This window comes from Rattus norvegicus, chromosome 6, assembly GCF_021556685.1.
Source record: "Rattus norvegicus strain SHRSP/BbbUtx chromosome 6, alternate assembly SHRSP_T2T, whole genome shotgun sequence".
Classification (NCBI taxonomy): domain Eukaryota; kingdom Metazoa; phylum Chordata; class Mammalia; order Rodentia; family Muridae; genus Rattus; species Rattus norvegicus.
This window is the reverse complement of record NC_141539.1, coordinates 119,386,279-119,403,694: the sequence shown is the minus strand read 5'-3', so window position 1 is coordinate 119,403,694 and position 17,416 is coordinate 119,386,279. Positions and strand designations below refer to the sequence as shown.

General features: G+C 37.1%; 1 pseudogene; it reads right to left on the bottom strand.

The window, feature by feature from the left end:
• Nucleotides 1–15,501: 15,501 nt before the first annotated feature.
• Nucleotides 15,502–15,781, bottom strand: LOC103692684 (small ubiquitin-related modifier 2 pseudogene; annotated as a pseudogene).
• Between the last annotated feature and the right edge of the window lie 1,635 nt (nt 15,782–17,416).

Sequence of the window (17,416 nt, the reverse complement as noted above, 5' to 3'; positions counted from 1 at the left end):
ATAAACAGCGATATAAGAAGTGATTGAACCATTCCTGGTTGTCTATATTGGCTTCATTCGGAAAACTCTATGTTCTCTTACTCTTCTAGCAGATACCTTGCAAGCACTATTTTTTTCTTCCATTTTAATTAAACTGGATATTTCTTATTTACATTTCAAATGTTATTCCATTTCCCGGTTTCCTGTCCATCAGCCTCCTAACCCCTCCCTCTTCCCACCCACTCCCTATGACTGCCCCTTCAACAATCCCGTTCACTGGGGATCCAGCCTTCGCAGGACCAAGGGCTTCCCCTTCCACCGGTGTTCTTACTAGGCTATTCTCTGCTACCTATGCAGTTGGAGCCCAGGGTCAGTCCATGTATAGTCTTTGGGTAGTGGCTTAGTCCCTGGAAGCTCTGGTTGGTTGGCATTGTTGTTCATATGGGGTTGAAAGCTCCTTCAACTCTTTCAGTCCTTTCTCTAATTCCTCCAACGGGGGTCCCACTCTCAGTTCAGTGGTTTGCTGCTGGCCTTCTCCCCTGTATTTGACGTGTTCTGGCTGTGTCTCTCAGGAGAGATCTATATCCAGTTCCTGTCAGCATGCAAACAATTGTTAATGTTATAGCTCTGTAACCTATATAAAATTTCTTAACTATTGAGGTTGGAAAATTAATATTCAAATATACACATATCACACCTTCCACTTTTCAAGTAAATATTTAATCTAGTTTATAATTTTAGATCATTTTGCACTTTTGCACAGTGACTCAAGATTGAGGTTGAAAATTACTACAATACTGATACATATTAAAACCCCAAAAACTTATTAACTGCCATATTTAAAATGTTTGTGATGTAGAAATTTTATTTGAATTTTAGCTAAATAAAAGATTAGTGCAAAAATAGAAAATTGAAAGGAAAACTACTAATGAGGGTTATGGGGAGCCCAGCAGAGATGCCCAGTAAGACACAATTTCTAGCCAATTGAAAACATTTCCAGTAGGCTGAGATTACATTTGGGCACTTTTCCCAAGAAAAGTCATGTAGAACATTTAGAACATGGGAGTTTGTAAGAAAAATTTCACATCCTGGTATCTTGATCTAAGGATATTTTACACAGGCAAGCAGTTAAACAAAAGCCAAAGTAATTGGTTAGCTGAAGGGCAGGGCTATCAGTTTAAAAGAACTTAGATTGGCTAGAACACCTTGATCTCTGGTTCATAGATTAGAGGTGAATAATTTTCCATAAAAATGTTCAAATTCTACTTAAACCTGAAAAGACCTTAGCAAAAACGTAAGATGGAGGAAATTCTTCTCCAGCTTACCCTGTTATAGAATACTTAAGATTAAATTGGATTCTTTCTGTATTATATGCATATATGTGGAAATAAAAGACAATATCCTCTAGATTGGATGCAGACGTTAGATGAGTGAATGACACCTTCAGTGTGAACTGTTTCCACTGCCTTTGTCATTCACTCATCTGCAAGCCTAGTGCTAACTCATGCACACACACTACGTTAAATAGACAAATTCCTTTTACTCCAGTAGAAGAACGATGAATGTGCTAAGCTACTTCAAATTTTATGTATGATATGTCTAGATTATGAAGTAGAAATATGAGCAACTGCTTTGCCTTTTTGAATTTTTTAGCTGATATGTTCAATATTTGTGTTACACAGTTGTATGTATTTAAATATATGTATGTAAATGCCGTGTTCAAATTTATGCTGTCCTTTGGGTGAATTCTGGAGTAAAAAAAAAATCTCCCACAAAGAAATTTGTATTCCTGAATCCAGAAGTTAACATACCCTAAGGGCTTCTCAACCCTTTATTTTCAGCAGATGAATACTCCTGAGAATGCTTTGCCTTTATGAAGATATTCTACAAGCCTATTTTAGTAGACACTGGGGTAACAGAGTGAGTCAGTGCTGATAATAATCAATGGAGTACATGTGTGTCATTAAACCACAATCTTTAGTTCAGAATACCTTTACTGATGAATATATATATATATATATATATTCAATTTTGAAACTATTACTCTGTTATCTCAAGAAAGCTACCATTTCCTTGTTAAATAATTAGTAGACAGGCACTGATTTCATACACTTTCATTTGATTAATAATGAAGCTAATTCCGTCATGGATTAGCCTCCTTATGTTCTACTGTAATATCATTTGTTGTATGGATGCCAATGCTTCTCTTTCTTAAATGAATTTAATTATCACCCTAGAGACTATTAAAGTAATTTTCCTTGTACATGGATCAATATGAATGAAAATCAAATAAATATTGGTCATTATTTTAAACTCTCACAATGTTCAGGTTGTTACATTAATGTGGAATAGCCATGTATATCAGCTGTTTGTAAAGGCTGGTGCTTGCCCAGGCCTATACTTGAATGCTTGCATTATGCTTTTGCTTAAAAATAAAAAAATAAAAGATAATAAAGTACAGAGTTATTTAGGACAAAGTACAAAATTTCATCAGGGCTGTTTATTTTGATAAAATGTGGGATGTTTTTCATGGCCGTAGAGATTCTCTGAGAACATACAAAACATCAGCAACTTGCAAAAGTGAGAGAGAGCTACACAGAGTATTTTCTGGGCCAATAAATGTCACCCAGAATTCATGGGTTCAAATACTGCAACAAAGGCTGTTATACTTTATATTCTATTCACATTCTATTGTTCAAACATGCCAAAATGAGACTAAAATGTTTTCTATGGCTTTCTGTCCATTACACGGTACGTTCAAAAATATCATTTGGATGATTTAGAGAATAACACCAACATAATGGTACCAAGGTATTTGTTAGTATAAGAATATTGTCTGAAAGGAAAATGTTTTATGTCAACTTTGTGTTTTTATTACTGAAGTTTCTAAAAGGCCAGCAATCTCAAAGACTCTTAAATACTGATTCTGTGAGTTAATCTTGAACTTGTTCATTCTATACAGCCAGATTCACTGAAATTTATAAACAGTTTAGTTTGGAAATAAAAAGTATATCAGAGAAGAAGACATTTAATTTCTAGTTCTATGATGGATATTAAAAATACATGGAAGTTGTAGAGTAAATATGCTGCTTACTGTCCTGGAATTATCCATATATAGAAGTAAAATATCAGTAGATTTATAATCAAATAAATAAATCTATTGGAATACAATAAGAATTTATTTATAGTAATTAAAATATCTTAATGTCCTGAAAATAAAGATAGAAACCATATTTTTGGAATATATATATCTTTGGCTTTCCTGAATCAAATGTTTCAAAAGACTAATTCCAAACTCACCATATATCTTGAAAGTCTATCTTCAAATATATTTGAAGTATGGTTTCATAATATCTTAACAGATTGTGTGCAAAGCCAGTTCTACACTTTTTACAAATCCCTTAGCTTCTGGGTAACTCCTTCCATAGAAATACATGAAAAATCTGAAGGTAACGAGTAAAGAACCAGGGAAGAGCAAGGTTCTTTTAAGAAAGGAGAAACAGAATGAAGTGTTAGTGAGAGACAAGAGAGAAGCTAGAATAGAAAGATTAGTTCACCTAGATTTATAAAGGAATATAACCTCTTCATAGGGAGAAATTTTGTAATATCGCCTTAAACAATATGTATCCTCTACCAATGGAAGGAGAAGCCCTTGGTCCTGCCAAGGTTGGACCCAGCAGCATTGGGGAATGTTAGGGTGCAGAGGCAGGAAGGGGATGTGGTTGGGCAGGGGGAACACCATTATAGAAGAAGGGGAGGAGGATGGGATAGAGGCTTATGGCCTGGAAACTGGGAAAAAGAATAACATTTGAAATGTAAATAAAAAATATCCAATAAAAGTAAAAAAAAATATGTATCCTCAAAGACCACAGATCCCGACAAATACCTAATTAAAGGCTTAATAAAGAAAATTAATTTTTTAATTTTGTAGACACAGAAATGATAGGATAAAAATATTGGGTTTTGAAATGGAACAAATTATAATCATGTTAATAGTCTTTCTTTTTTGTTTGGTTACTTTAAAAAAGTGATCCATGTACCCAGTGGAAGGCTACTTATCTGTTAAATGAATACAAAATCATATACTTTAAGGCAAATGGATGAAGCTAAAAAAATCATCTAGATTGTGGTAACTCAGAACCCTAAAAAGCAAATATGATATTACTGAACATGAAAGCTTCCACGGGGCCTACACAGGTCTGCATCAGATGGCTTCCAACCTCTGAACAGAGAGATAGATACAAACCCCACTTCCAAATCAGAAACAAGTTCCAATAGATAATTGCTCACAAAGGAAAACTTAGTTTTCTACAATAGAGTCATACACATTATACAAATTGCACTTAAGGTCAGCATTCTGTGCAATAGATGACCAACACAAAATTAATCCAATAGTGTCTCTGGAGGGACTTGGTCTCATCATGCTTTGTCTGGCATTCTTTTTCTTTCTCATTTTTCAACCTTACTAATATAGACAGACAGACAGACAGATATAGATACAGATATATAATATATATGGAGATAGGGAGAGAGAGAGAGAGAGAGAGAGAGAGAGAGAGAGAGAGAGAGAGGGAGAGAGAGAGAGAGAGAGTTAGTTTACAGTTCAAATTTTTATGGAGTTTGGGGTATGTGAATATGTGCCTTCATCCATATGTATTTGTGGTGCCTGTTCCTTCATGGGTTTTTTCTTTGTTTGTTTGTTTCCTTGCTTGTCTGTTTGGTTTCAGTTAGTTTGGTTTTATCCTTTTAGCCAATCAAGTTAGTTTGTTTTCATTGTTTTTCATTTTATTGTTATCTTTCTTTTTTTCATGCCTGTTTGTTTTATAATGAGACAGAAAGCAAAAAAGAGTGAGGATGTGGGTGAATAGGATGTTAAAGATGATCTCGGTGCAACTGGGTAAGTGTTAAGTATAAACAGAAGATAATGGATAAAATATATCTATGTTCAATTTAGGGTAATGCTCTCCTCTAAGTGTACACCCATACACATGTGACTTAGCAGAAGACTAGGCTTTAGCCATCACAGTTTCACAAGTTGATGGTCCTCTCACATCACAATTCTACTGGTAAAAAATGTGCAAAGATTCCTGAAAAAACATACTTCTAGCATTTGGGAGGCAGAGGCAGAAAAATCACTGTATATCTGAGATCGAGACCAGCCTGGTTTACACACACACACACACACACACACACACACACACACACACACACACACACACACACTATCCAGGATAGCAATTGAAACACAAAAGCAGAATCATTCTCTTAGAACTGCTTTTACCAAAGATGTAAAGTAAAATAATGTGAGTAGCTCTCGTGTTCAAAGAGTTTAGTTCTGTATCTTTAGTATTGGAATTGTCATTGATATAATCTGAAGAACACACACACACACGCACACACACACACACACACATATATCATATATATATATGTATATATGATAGATAGATAAGTGCATATGACAGAAAAAAAGATGTCCTGATCCTGAACAAATACTCTGTCTACATTTTTTTGTTTTATGAACTATTTTTCTCAAACATCAAGGTTATTGCTTTTATTGCTTTTGTTCTCCTATATTTATGGTAAATTCATACAGTACTAGCTGCTACACTATAAAAATCTGAAAACATAAAATAAAACTTTCCAGGACACAGACACACAGAGCTAAACTTGTTAGACTAGCAATTGCTTCTGTGCAGAGTTAGAGTATATGTACAGTGTCCTAATGGAAAATAAATACAGCATGTGTATCATATAATTTTCTCCCCACTACAGATAAACCAATGTACTGACATCCCCAGAGCGGACAAAACAAAGCTTCAGTTCTAAAGTTTATAGGCATGAATCTTGGCAGTTGTCCTTTGGAACTCATAAAAATATATTTTAACTGATACAATAGAGGAAAATAGCTTTGCCTCATAAAAAATGTGTTGCAACTTTCCTTAGAGAACAGATGTCAGAGTGAGATGCTAATGAACATGACCCTAGTCTCCTCTGTCCATCCCACCACAGATACTAAAACTCACAAGTCTAGCACCTGTATGTTACTCCATGTTTCAAGGGTTCTAAATTTATATTCATTTTACACGCACAATTCTTGATGCTTTAATCAACATCATTTGTAGGAGCTCACCCAGGAACAGCTAAAAGTACATATGGAATCTATAGTTTCTTAATATTTTAAGTATAGTTTTTGTGGATAGAATACATCTTTACCACCATAAACTTTCCTATTTCTAGCTCCTCCTAGGTATCTCCCTCCATCATTTCCCATTGCCTCCATTTCTTTGAATGTGTGTGTGTGTGTGTGTGTGTGTGTGTGTGTGTGTGTGTGTATTTGTATGCATCTATATGTTTCCTCAAACTTATCTTTTGAAAATTTAAATATAGTGTAGTAGAGTGTTTGAGAATGGGCTCCTCCAGGAGATGTACTTAGGTAATGAATGTTCTTCTCATAGGAATGGACTTATTATTCCAATATTAAAAAGCAAAGTTATGTAAAACATTAGTTGTTACCGTACAACGCAAAATGGAACATGCTGATGTGAATATATTAAGGATTTGAGATGGGAAGGTTATACTATATGATCCTGTTGAAGAAAATATAATGGGAAATGTTCTTTTAAGAAACTGAGAACATAGTGTCTGGGTTTAGACTTTATATGGGATGAATCGCAGGTAGGGCAGTCTCTGGATGGCCTTTCCTTCAGGTTCTGCATCACATTTTGTCTCCATATTTCCTCCTTAGTGTATTTTGATCCCCCTTCTAAGTAGGACTGACGCATCCACACTTTGTTCTGTCTTACTCTTGAGCTGTGTGAAGTCTGTAAATTGTATCTTGGCTATTCTGACTACACATCATGGGTGCTTTTTTTGTGATTGGGTTACCTCTCTCAGGGTGATATTTTCTAGTTCCATCCATTTGCCTAAGAATTTCATGAAGTCATTTTTTTAATAATAGAGTAATAAATCACTGTATGAATGAATGTACCACATTTTCTGTATCCATTTCTCCATTGAAGGACATCTGGTATTTTTCCAGCTTCTGGCTATTACAAATAAGGCTGCTACAAACAGTGAAACATGTGTCCTTGATATATGCTGGGACATCTTTTGGGTATATGCCCAGGAATTGGATAGCTGGATCCTCAGGTAGTACTATGTCCAGTTTTCTGAGGAACCTCCAGATTAATTTCCACTGTGATTGTACCAGCTTGAAATGTCACCAAAAATGGAAGAGCGTTGCTCTTTCTCCACATCCTCTCCTAACACCTGTGTTTTTGATCTTAGCCTTTCTGACTGGTGTGAGGTGGAATCTCAGGGTTGTTTTGATTTGCATTTCCCCGATGACTAAGGAAGCTGAACATTTCTTTAAGTGCTTCTCAGCCATTCAATATTCCTCAGTTGAGAATTCTTTGTTTAGCTCTGTACCCCACTTTTAATAGGCTTATTTGATTTCGCTGGAGTCTAACTTCCTGAGTTCTTTGTACATATTGGATATAGCCCTCTATAGGATGTAAGATTGGTAAAGATCTTTTCCCAATCTGTTGGTGGCCATTTTGTCCTATAGACAGTGTTCTTTGCCTTACAGAAACTTTGCAATTTTATGAGGTTCCATTTGTCAATTCTTGATCTTAGAACATAAGCCATTGGCATTCTGTTCAGGGAAATTTCCACTGTGCCTATTTATTCAAGGTCCTTCCCCACTTACACTTCTAATAGTTTAGTGTATCTTGTTTTATGTGGAGGTCCTTGATCCACTTGGACTTGGGATTTGTACAAGGACATAAAATGGCTCAATTTTTCTACGTGCTGACCTCCATTTGAATCAGGATATGTTGAAAGGTCTGTGTTTTCTCCTACTAGACGATTTTAATCCTTTGTCATAGATCAAATGACCATAGGTGTTGTATTTGTTTCTGGGTCTTCAGTTCTATTCCATTGTTCTACCTGCCTGTATCTGTAGCAATATCATATCATTTCTATCATAATTGCTTTGTAATACATCTTAAGGTCAGGGATGGTGATTTTTCCAGAAGTTCTTTTGTTGTTGAGGATAGTTTTTGCTCTCCTGGGTTTTCCAAATGAATTTGCAAATTGCTCTTTCTAACTCTGTCAAGAAATAAGTTGGAATTTTGATGGGGAGTGCAGTAAATCTGTAGATTACTTTCGGCAAAATGGCAGACACCCTTGGGGATGCCAAGAAGTGCATGCTGACAAGAGCTTGATATAGCTGTCACCTGAGAGTTTCTGCTAGATCCTGACAAATACAGAGGCAGATGCTCACAGTCAATCATTGGGCTGAGAACAGGTTCCCCAATGGAGGAGTTAGAGAAAGACTGAAGGAGCTGAAGGGCCACCCCATAGGAAGAGCAATAATATCAACCATCCAGACCCCTCAGAACTCCCAGGGACTAAATCACTAACCAGATAGTACACATGGAGCAACCCATGGCTCCAGCCGCATATGTAGCAGAGAATGGCCATTTTGGGCATCAATGGTCTGAAAGGACCTTGGTCCTGTGAAGGCTTTATGCCCCAGTGTAGGTGAATACCAGGCCAGGGAGGAGGGAAGGAAGGAGTGGGTAGGTGGGGTTAGGGAGTACCCTCATACAAGCAGGGTAAGGAGGGATAGAATAGGGAGTTGCTGGAGAAGAAACAGGTAAAGGAATAACCTTTGAAATGTAGATAAAGAAATTATCTAATGAAAAAAAAAGTATAGTCCTCATACCTCATCAAGGAAAAGATACATATAAGTAACATTATGCATGCTGAGCAGGTTACATTTATGTAGCAGAAATAGATTTATAGGTATTTAACCACAAACATATATATGTATATATATATTATGTAATAATGACTAAAGAAAGAGAGATCATGAATTTGTAAGAGAGCTAGGTGTATGGGAAGGTTTGGAGGGAAAAGGGGAATAGAGAAATGATGTAATCATATTACAGAGCAAAGGAGAGTCACCCATTTCCAAGGTCAAGCACAGAACCATGGGCTGAAGAGTCAGAACACTGTAAAAGCTGCAAACAAATAATAGCAATTTTCAGTTAGAGTCCTAGAAAGAAACACCAGATTACCTGATTTTATTTCTGTAATTAGTGTTTCAAAATTTGAGATTCAAAAAGTAAACAAAATAAATTATAGTTTATGCCACTAAGTTTGTGGAAGTTTGTCACTGAAGCAAAAGGAAGCTGGCTTGTATACAGATTTTTTTATTATCATTTTAAACAAGAAGTTATAAACAACAAGAAGTTTGACTTGAAGAGAAAATGATCTAGGATAATTTTGTTCAAGAGTAATTTATCTCTACTTAAAGACAGAATGCCCTACATGTAACAGCTACATGCAAAAAAAGTTATAAAATCGTCCTTGGATTTATGATGATGAATGAGAAATATTAAAATTCTCCAATTGAGGATTGCTTTGAATCTGTAGATTGCCTGTTGTAGGATGGCCATTTTGATTATGTTAATTCTGCCAATCCATGAGCATGGGAGATCTCTCCATTTTCTGAGATCTTTGATTTCTTTCTTGGGAGACTTGAAGTTATTGTCATACAGATCTTCCACTTGTTTGGTTAGAGTTACTCCAAGCTATTTTATATTATTTGTAGCTAATGTGAAGGGAGTTATTTCCCTAATTTCTTTCTCTGCCTATTTGTCATTTGTATAAAGGAAGGCTACTGATTTATATGAGTTAATTTTATATGCAGTCATTTTGCTAAAGTTGTTTATCAGCTGTTGAAGTTTTCTGGTAGAATATTGGGGGTTGTTTCTGTAAACTATCATATCATCTGTAAATGGTGAAACCTTTTCTTCTTTCCCAGTTTGTATCTCCTTGATCTCCTTTTGCTGGCTTATTTTCTAGCTAAAACTTTTGACTACTATATTGAATAGATACGGGGAGAGTGAGAATCCTTGTCTTGTTTCCAATTTTAGTGGGGTTGCTTCAAATATCTCTCCATTTAATTTGATATTGACTTTTGGTTTGCAGTAAATTTCTTTTATTATGTTTAGTTATGTTCCTTAAATTCCTGGTCTCTCCAATACTTTTAACATGAAGTGGTATTGTGTTTTCTCAAATGCTTTTTAAGTATCTAAGGAGATGATCATGCGATTTTTTTTTTTTTTGAGTTTGTTTATGTAGTGGATTACCTTAAAGGATTTTCTATATTGAACCAACATTGCATCCCTGAAATGAAGACTACTTGATCATGGTAAATGATGGTTTTGATGTGTTCTTAGATTCAATCTGCAAGAATTTTATTGAGTATTTTTGCATCAATATTCATAAGCAAAACTGGTCTGAAGTTCTCTTTTTTTGTAGAGTCCTTGTGAGGTTTAGGTAGCAAAGTAATTGTGGCTTCATAGAATGAATTAAGTAGTGTTCCTTCTGTTTCTATTTTATGAAATAGATGGGGGAATATTAGTATAGGTGTTCTTTGAGGATCTGATAGAATTTGACCCTAAAGACTTCTGGCCCTGGGCTTTTTTTGGTTGGGAGGATTTTAAGGACTTTTATTTCTTTAGGAAATATGGCCCTGTTTAGAATGTTTATCTGCTCTTGATTTAACTTTTGTATATGGTATCTGTCTAGAATACCAACCATTTTATCTAGATTTTCCAGTTTTCTTGAACATAGGCTCTTGTAGTAGGATCTGATGGATTTTTGAATTTCCACTGTTTCTGTTGTTATGTCTCCCTTTTTGTTCCTGAATTCGGATACTGCCTCTGGGCCATTTAGTTACTTTGGCGAGGGGTTTATGTACCTTGTTTATTCTCTCAAAGAACTGGCTTTTGGTTTTGTTGATTCTTTGTCTTGTTTTCTTTGTTTATATTTGGTTGATTTTTGCCCTGGGTTTGACTATTTCCTGCCTTCTTCTCCTTCTTGGTGTGTTTGGTTCTTTTTGTTCCAGGGCTTTCAGATGTGCTGTTAAGTTGTTAGTATAGGATCTCTCCAATTTCTTTACAAGGGCACTTAGCACTATGAATTTTTCTTTTAGGACTGCTTTCAATGTGTACCATAAGTTTGGGTATGATGTGTCAACATTTTCATTGAATTCCAGGAAGGTCTTTAATTTCATTCTTTATTTCATCCCTGACTAAGTTATCACTGAGTAGAGAATTGTTGGGTTTTCTGTTGTTTTTGTTGTTAGTGAAGTGATCTTATAGGATGCATGGGATAATTTCAAACTTATTGTCACAGTTGAGGCTTATTTTGTGCCCAATTATATGGTCACTTTTGGAGAAGGTACCATGAGATGCTGAGAAGAAAGTGTATTCTTTTGTTTTAGGGTGAAAAGTTCTGTGGATATCTGTTAAATCAATTTGGTTCTATTAGTTTCACTGTGTCTCTGTTTAGTTTCTGTTTCAGTGACTGTCCATTAGTGAAAGTGGGATATTGAAGTCTTTCACTATTATTGTATGGGTTTCAATGTATGTTTTGAACTTTAGTAATACCCATCGAAATCCTACCACATTTCTTCCAAGACATGGAAAGGGCAATTCTCAAATCCATTTGGACAGGCAAAAAACCCAGAAACTCAAAACAATTCTTAACAAAAAAAAGAATTGTTGGGGGAATCACCATCCATGACCTCAAGATATACTACAGACCAATAGTGACTAAAAAAACTGCATGGTATTGGCATAGAGGCAAACCTGTTGTTCAATGTAATAGAATTGATGACTCAGAATTAAAACCACATATTTATATACACTTGATCTTTGACAAAAAAACAGCCAAAAATAAACAATGGGAAAAAGAAAGCTTCTTCAATATATGGTGCTGGTCTAACTGGCAGAGTGTATGTAGAAAAATTTAAATTGATCCATATTTTTCACTTTGCACAAAGCTCAAGTCCAACTGAATCAAGGACCTCAAAATAAACCTAGACATACTGAATTTAATAGAAGAGAAAACAGGAACAAGTCTTGAACTCATTGACACAGGGGGAAATTTACTAAACAGAACTCCAATGGCTCATGTTCTGAAATCAAGGACTGATAAATATGGCCTCATGAAACTGATAAGCTTCTGTAAGGCAAAGGACACTATTAGTAGGACAAATCGGCAACCTATACTGGGGAAAATCTTCAGTAACCTCACATCTGATGGATGGCATATATATATATATATATATATATATATATATATATATATATGTGTGTGTGTGTGTGTGTGTGTGTGTGTGTGTGTGCGTGTGTGTGTGTATATATATGTATATACATATATACGTATATGTGTGTGTGTGTGTGTGTGTGCGTGTGTGTGTGTATATATATGTATATACATATATACGTATATGTGTGTGTGTGTGTGTGTGTAAAGGTAACCACCAAAAAACTCAATACTATCCAATCAAAAAAATGGGGTATAGAACTAAGCAGAGAATTTACAACAGAGGAATCTTGAATTGCACAGAGGTTCTTAAAGAAATTTTCAATGCCCTTAGTGATCAGAGAAATGCAAATCAAAATGACCCTGAGATTACCTTATACCAATCAGAATGGCTAAGAAAAAACCCTCAGATGACAGCACATGTTGTTGAGGATGTGGACAATGAGGAATACTCCTCCATTGCTGGTGGGATTGCAGACTGATAAAACCACTTTGGAAATCAAATTGGAGAATATTCATAAACTTGGAAATAGATGTATCTGAAGATACAGCTATTCCACTTTTGGGCATACAGCCAAAAGATGCCCCACCATGCTACATGGGCATATGTTCACAGAGGCCTTGTTTGTGATAGCCAGAAGCTGGAAATAACTCAAATGCCTCAGAACAGGAAAATGGATACAACAAATGTGGTTCATTTACACAACGGAATGCTACTCAGTTATTAAAAACTAGGACATCCTGAGTTTTGCAGGGAAATGGATGGACCTAAAAAATATCATCCTGAGTGAGATAACTCCACCCCAAAAGGCCATGCATGGTATATACTCACTAATAAGTGGACATTATCCAATAATGTAGACTACCCTTGATACAGTTAACAGAACTCTGTAGTTAACAAGCCCAAGTGAGGATACCGCAATCCTACTTGAGAGTTAGAAGACAGCAATCGAAGGAGGGGGGAAGTGAGGGTAGATCCTATGTGGGAAAGAAGACAGGGAGGGTAAAAGAGGAACATGATTAGGTGTTGGGGATCAGGGGAAACAGGACTGAAATCTTGAAGTCCAGCAGAAAAAAGTGCACACAGGCAACCTTGGGAGGTATAAGGTGGCGAGACATTCAGAATGTACCAGAGACTAAGGAGGTGAGAGAATCTCAGGACTCAAAGGGAGGGGCCAAATATAAATTGCCCAACAGTAGGGAGAGTCAACTTGTAGAGCCCACCTCCAGTAGAAAGACAGGGCATCAAGCAAGGGATTGGATTGCTATTCCATAGTCAAAAATTCTGACTCAGAATTGTTCCTGTCTGAAAGAACTGTAGAGACAAAAATGGAGAATAGCCTGAAGAAAAGAAGGTCCAACAACTGGCCAAAATTGGTATTCAATTCAATGGGAGGACCTTTGGCCTGACACTATTACTGAGGCTAAGGTGTGTTCACAAAAAAGAGCCTATCATGACTGCCCTCTGAAAGTCCCAACAAGCAGCTGAAAGAGTCTTATGCAGAAGTTTATACCCAACCTATTTACAGAAGCTGCTGACCCCTGTAGTTGAATTAAGGAAAAAGTCGAAGAAACTGAGGAGGAGGGTAACCCTGTAAGAGGACCAGCAGTCTCAATGAACCTGGACTCCCATGATCTCTCAGGAACTGAACCACCAACCTGGCAACATACACCAGCTGATATGAGGCCCTTAACACATATACAGCAAAGGGCTGCTGGGCTGGATTCAGGCAGAGATGGGGTACCTAACCCTCAAGAGACTGGAGTCCTAGGGACTTTAGAGGTCTTGTGGGGTGGTGGTGGGTTGTGTGGCGTATGTGGAGATGTGGAGATGTGAAGATGCGGGTCTGGGGAGGAGAAGTTATGGGATGTCAACAGTCAGAGGATGAACCGTGAAGGGGTTATAATCTGGAGTGTAAAAAAAAAGATTAAATAAAATTAAAAGAAATTCTTCAATCCAACAAGGTATACAAGAATTTTGTGTTGTTTGGTTCTTATGTTAAAACAATGAGATCTTCTTCCACCTTTTTCCCAATTCAACCACAGGGGGTCCATGGCTTCTGTCCATTCATTGGGTATTTATGTATCTGCATCTGATTCTATCCATTGCATATTGGTCCTCTCAGAGGGCAGTCACGCTAGACTCCTGTCTGCAAGCACACCACAGCATCAATAATAGTGTCAGACCCCGGTATCTCCCCTTGAGTTGGATCCTAATTTGGGCCTGTTTCAAGACCTACATTCTCTCATGCTTTTCTTCATTTTGTCCCTGAAGTTCCTTCAGACAGGAACAATACTGGGTCAAACCATTTGACTTTGTGATGGCAACCCCATCCCTCTACTTGATATCCTGTCCCTCCACTGGAGGTGACCTCTACAAGTTCCCCCTCCCTTTGTAGAGTACTTCAGCCAAGTCCCTCCATTTGTGTCCTGATAGTCTTTCACCTCCCAGATCTCTGGTACCTTCTAGAGCAGTCTCCCCACATCCTACCTCCCAAGGTTGCCTGTGTTTATTCTTTCTGCTGGCTCTCAGGGATTCAGTTCTGTTTCCCCACCCAATACCTGATCACTTCCCCCTTTCACATCCCTGTCCCCCCTCCCACCCAGGTTGCTCCCTCTGCCTCTCCCCAGCCCCCAGACCATAACTGCTTTCTTCTCCCATTCAAGTGAAGGAAGGCAGCCCCATGGGATGTCCAGCAATCTCAAATGACCAGGACTCCCAAGATCTCTCAGACACTGAGACATCAACCAGGTAGCGTGCACCAGCTACTATGAGGCCCGGGACACATATACAGCAGAGAGGACTAGCTGGTCTGGCCTCAGTGAGAGAAGGTGCACCTAATCCTTGAGAGACTTAAGGTCTCAGGGAATGTGAAGTCCTGCTGTTTTGGGGGTGGAGGTTGGAGACATCCTCTAGTAGACAGGATGGGGTGTGAGGAGTTACGGGATAGGGAGTGACCAGGGGGGGCAGACCAGGAGGTAGAAGTCTGAACTGTAGAGTTAAAGAATAAAAATAAATAAATTTAAAATAAAAACAATGAGAACAAAGTAACTTACTGGAATATAAAGATGAGTTGAATGAGCATGCCCCTAATGGGGAAGGGGGATATTTTCACAGAACCTGTACTTTCCTATACCATCTCCATCTGCTGTCAATCAAAACAGAAGATTTACCATTAAGTTTAAAAAAGGGAAAGACAACAAGATCAACATGCTTGTATACATACACCAGTTACCTTATGTACAATAAAAAAAAATGGGGACCGGGAAATGAAATCAGAGAGAAAACTAATGTAGTTGTCAGGATGTGGCTGGACCAAAGTGTGGCTTTCTAATTGAGAAAGTATTCTTGGTCTATAACAAAATTCTGGAGTTAAGTAGCAGGTTCCCTTTTTAGTAGAAACTTCCTGTCTGCTGCTGGAACACAATCTTATCTTCATCCTTCATTTCCAACAGTGCAGGTGTGTCTGATTTGTTGATTGGTTGCCCATCAAATCGGAATCTGCTCTGCCTCATTGACAAACCCTGTCGTTCATGATAGGCTTTCGTTAGTCTACTGAGTATGCCTCTTAATCTTAAACTGTAACACGGAACCATCCTATACCACCACCTTCAAATCAATATGATCATCATTCTCAGACTTGACTCCTTCCTTGGGTTGCTCATTGGCCATGGCGAGCGCAGGAGTCTCCTCAGCTGTGTTTCACAAAGAGGTACTTGGTCCACACTAAAGGAGCACACAAGCACTAGGAGCAGCAGAAGGAGACAGGGGAAGTGGACAAGGCAGATGGCACAAGCATGTCATACATACAGGTTTTTGTTTTGCTTTTGTTTTCCTTTTTTCTGTTTTTTGTTTGTTTGTTTCTGGAGAGACCTTTCAGTTTCATATGTTTTAATGGCACTTAGTATTAGACTTATTGAAAGTTCAATATTATCATATATTAAACATAGACAAATCAAGAATGAATGTTTTTATGTTTTCTGGAGAGATTTAAAAAGAAATCTTATCTTATTAGTTATGTATATTGGTACCTACCTGTAATTCCAAAGACTTAAAGACTTAGGAGTTGAAGAATTTGGTCTATGTGACATCCCCTCCAAAAAGGAGAGAAAGAACAAAAACACTTCAGGTTACTAACTGGAGCATTTCAAAAATTTCCATTATTTTTATATTCATTTTTTATTTATAAAATTTCTTCTAGCTTCTCAAAGCTTTAGTGATGGGCTGTGGGTAAACTATCCCCTTTCTCCACTTCGTAACTCTTTTGTATGCATTATTCATACACGGTAACGCTGTTTGCAATTGATTAGTTCATTTGGTTGGTTTTCTCTGACAAAGAATAGATTTCCCTTTACAAGGCCTTGCATTATTCTTTTTCTGCCTCACAGTTTTGGAACGTTTACAGCTGATTCCTTTACAGAGTTTTTCTATTTGCCAATATCTCCATTAACGGAGGCTCATCTGAAAGGACCATGTCAAGAAAGAGATAAATGCTGGAGTGACTGCCAGTGTTCAAAGGTATTGAATTCTGCAGATGCCTCTTTCATTTTCCTTGCTGTCAAATCAATGCCTTCTGCTTTTGAGTCTATCAAGATATTGAGAGATTTCAGGAAATACATTCATTTCATGTAATGTCTACTCTGACAGTGATCTGAAAGATGTAAGCATAAATTTATGATTATTTTTCTCTCTTGCAACTTGAATATCAATATATTTTATAGAAATCAGGAAGAATCACCCAAGGGTTAATGTTTCATGTCTGTGTATAGTGAGAAGTAACTAACTACTGAGGACCTCAATCATTCTCTTCTCTCAACCTTCCTGGCTACCTTCTGTCCTCATTTATGAAACCAAGATATACAGGCTCAGTTCACTTCCTCATTTTAATTTATAGTGGGATCCTAGTGCAAGGAATGGCACCACCCATATTTAGACTGGGGTTTTCTTCTACATTTTCCCCAATCTGAAAACTCTCTCAAAAACATGCTCAGAAATTTGTCTCCTAGTTAGTGCTATACTTATTAATTACTAATTGGATAATCATCATTACCTGCCAGAGTTTATTACAACGTAAAAGGGACCAATCTCAGACGATGAGGGTAGACGGTGACTAAAGACAGCATTTGCTAACCTATATGTTAAGCCAGCCTTGCAACCTTTGACATTTTCTAGGGAGGCCATTTTTACTTGAGAGGAATTATCCTCTTCAGTTAATTGCAGTCATTCTTATAGATATTCTTAGTAAAATAGCCTTTTGGTTGAATGTATCAAGCTAGATAGTAATTTCTTTAGTTTTATTTTTCTGTT